Source organism: Triticum dicoccoides, chromosome 1B (assembly GCF_002162155.2).
Source record: "Triticum dicoccoides isolate Atlit2015 ecotype Zavitan chromosome 1B, WEW_v2.0, whole genome shotgun sequence".
Lineage (NCBI taxonomy): Eukaryota > Viridiplantae > Streptophyta > Magnoliopsida > Poales > Poaceae > Triticum > Triticum dicoccoides.
The window spans coordinates 707,664,166-707,668,073 of NC_041381.1; positions in this window are offsets into that span (position 1 = coordinate 707,664,166).

The following is a 3,908-nucleotide window of genomic DNA, read 5'->3' on the forward strand; positions in this document are numbered from 1 at the left end:
CGGGTGTGAATAGTAAAATCGTTTAAAATAGCAAAAAAAAAATCTGATTTTTTTTGTGGTGCAAGATGGTCGAATGCGTGATGCCCATGCGAAAGTTGGCGAAGTTTGGAAATTCAAGGAGCTCAGGGCAAAAAAGACAAATTTTGGGTCTGTGAGAAAGTTTGGAGAACACATTGTTCATAGCCGATTTTGTCAATTTTGGCACGAGCTCCTCGAATATCGTTTTCCCACGAATTTTTGCACACACCTGGGGCACACATGCATCTTGCATGAAAAACGCTTCAGGTTTTCTGAATTAGTTTACTATTTGTTTTGATTTTACTGTTCACGAGGTGTAAATGAGTCCGGTTTCAGAACTGAATTATCGCACTGTAGTGCACCATAATAATGATGGTTGCCTACCTGTCCATTTTTACAAGAGAATGTTATTTTTCTTATATTTGCGGAGGCAAGAAACACGTCTCCAATCCAGTACCTAACACACTGCACTACCCGGTGGAGATGGACTTGACACTAGTATATTTGATGCCTCCAATCTTCGTGAGCTTTTCAAAGACCAAATCCATCGCGGAGTCATTGAGTTGACGGCGAATGGTCCCTCAACCCAAGGGGTCATCAATGATCATCCGACATATCGTTAGCCCTTTGCGCCAACTATAGTTGAAGGCGGCCATGATCATCGAGCCCACCAACTCCAGCCTGGACAATCTTCACGGTGTATGGTACTATGTAACTCTTCTTTGATACTATCCTTATTCGCTTTATCCTTACATTTTCCCCCATAACGCAAATATGTCCGAGGAGGAGGTCCTGGTCCTCGAGCGCCATAAGTTTATATATAACACTAAACTCCTGACTGAGTGGCATGGCGGCCCTCTGCTTCTGCACACCGCCCTAGGAAATGAGAACATGGTCCTAAGGTTTATATTTCTCATCCATGCGTCCAAGGTATTTTTCTTCCGATTAAAATCCCGAGTCCATCCTGTTCGAACGTTGAGGACATCAACGAGGAGTCTTGGGAGAAGGCATGGTTTCAACACTTTCTTACCTATTCTAACACTATGGCCTCACTGGAAGGTCCCGCCCATCTTTAGGGCAAACGGGAAGGACTTCCAAGAATATTAAGTTGTCGTTCATGCATGACATGACCGCGTGGTACTGGAAAAAAATACTCTATCCGAGGCTTGATAAATTTCCTTTGTTTCAAGTACTAGGAAAGGATCCATGAAGGCCTTGCTAGCTTAGGATGAGATTGGCTACCAGGGCCGTTCCACCACCAAAGCCATCATCTCGGCTTCCGGTGCCCCCAACATCTTGCGAATCTGGGTCCGAGACTCCTAAAATGAGAGTCTCCCCCTTCTTATTACGAGTAACTCATGCGAGAGACTGATACGTCTCCAACGTATCTACAATTTTTTATTGTTCCATGCTGTTATATTATTATTCTTGAATGTTTTACAATCATTTTATAGCAACTTTATATCATTTTTGGGACTAACCTATTAACATAGTCCCTAGTGCCAGTTGTTGTTTTTTGCTTGTTTTTTACTTTGCAGGAAATCAAGATCAAACGGAGTCCAAACACAGCGAACTTTTTTGGAGAATTTTTATGGACCAGAACACCCAGGATAGGCCAGAGAAGTACTAGAGGGGTGCCCCGAGGAGGGCACAACCCACCTGGGCGCGCCTGGGGCCCAGACGCACCCTGGTGGGTTGTGCCCACCTCGGTGGCCTCCCGCACTGCCTCTTCGCCCTATAAATCGTCAAATATTCCAAAAACCCTCGGGGTAACCGAAGATCAGAAGTTCCATCGTCGCAAGCCTCTGTAGCCACGAAAACCCAATCTAGACCCCGTTCCGGCACTCCGCCGGAGTGGGAAATCACCACCGGTGGCCATCTTCATCATCCCGGCGGCCACCATGATGAGGAGGGAGTAGTCCACCCTCGGGGCTGAGGGTTTGTACCAGTAGCTATGTCTTTAATCTCTCTCTCTCTCTCTCTCGTGTTCTTGAGATGTCACAATCTTGATGTATCGCGGGCTTTGTTAATATAGTTGGATCCTATGGTGTTTTCCCCTCTCTATCTTGTTGTGATGAATTGAGTTTTCACTTTGTGATTTTGTTTTATCGGATTGAATACTTTTATGGATTTGAGATCACTTGATATATGTCTTGCATATGAATACCCGTGGTGACAATAGGGTATTATTTTGATTCACTTGATATATGTTTTGGCACTCAACTCGTGGATTACCGAGCTGACATTGGGGTAATCTATGCATAGGGGTTGATGCACGTTCTCGTCTTTGTTTCTCTGGTAGAAATCTTGAGGCACCCTTTGAGGTTCTTTGTGTTGGATCAAGTATAATAAATCTGAAATTGTTTGATGTGTATCGTATAATTAACTCATGGATACTTGTGGTGACATTGGAGTATCTAGCTGACATTAGAGTTTGTTGATGCATATCATATGGTGTTATTTTAGTACGAACTCTTGGATAGATCGAACGGAAAGAATAACTTTGTGTTATTTTAGTATGAACCCTTGAATAGATCGAACGGAAAGAATAACTTTAAGGTGGTTTCGTACCCTACAAACAATTTCTTCTTATGTTCTCTGCTAGATAAGAACTTTGGAGTGATTCTTCATTGCACGTTGAGGGATGGTTATGTGATCCAATTATATTAGCATTGTTGAGAGATTGCACTAGCGAAAGTACGGACCCTAGGCCTCATTTTCAAGCATTGCAATACCATTTATGATGCGTTTTATCAATTGCTACCTTGCTGTTTTTATTGTTCCTATTACAAAAATCAATATCTACTATCATTACTACACTTTTATCACCATCTCTTCGCTGAACTAGTGCATCTATACAATTTACCACTTTGGAGTGTTGGGGACACAAGAGACTTTTTATTATTTGGTTGCAGGGTTGTTTAAGAGAGACCATCTTCATCCTACAACTCCCATGGATTGATAAATCTTAGGTCATCCACTTGAGGGTAAAATTGCTATTGTCCTACAAAACTCTGTGCTTGAAGGGCCAATAAGAGTCTACGAGAATAAAGTTGCATAGTAGACATCAGAGACCAATGATGACCTTGTACTTGCATGTACCTCAAAGGTCTGCTCAGTTCTCATCGGCGGTCGTGCAATAGTAATTTCTCTCTCATGTAGCTAAAACAATTAGCAATAAATTAGAAATCTAAGTCTCAAACATTGACTCTTTTATGTCAAAATTGATGGAATTTGGTCAATTAGAGATAGTAGAAGTTTTATAATTTACCTGAGTCGTGCGAACTTATAGTAAGGATTAGTAAATTAACCATCTTCAATGCATTTTTTGCGATGAAAATATTAATAAAACTCTCATATCCAAAACAATATAATAATTGTTACATTTTGTCTTGAGAAACTAGTAATGGTTAGATAAGCAACATAATTATCATTGGTGTGTCCGAGAACAAAGGGTTGTGCCGAGGATTGGTTAGGGAAGAGGAGTTGGGCTGAGGAGCATCAATACTATTGGAAAGGCCACTTCTTTTACAAAAAAAACTCTGCCTGAGGCTTCATATCTTCGAGATCTGACATTCCTAAGTGGTTATAGCAAAGGAAAGCTCCTAGAAGGCCTTGCTAGCTTCAAGTGAGAAATCTCAGTCTACTAGAGCCATTCCATCCCCCAAGCCATTATCCTAAGATAAGGTGCCCGGGAATCTAGGAAAGCTAGGTCTGGGACTCCTAAAACGGTAGTCTCCACTGAACCCCACTAGTAAGAGGGATGAATGGCACGCAGGTCACCGCCGAGGACAGACAAAGCAAAAGCACCGAAACATGTCAAAGAAGTCGTCGTGGCAATGACGGGAGAACACATAGGAGGCAAAGGAGAGAGAATAAGAACCCCCCCC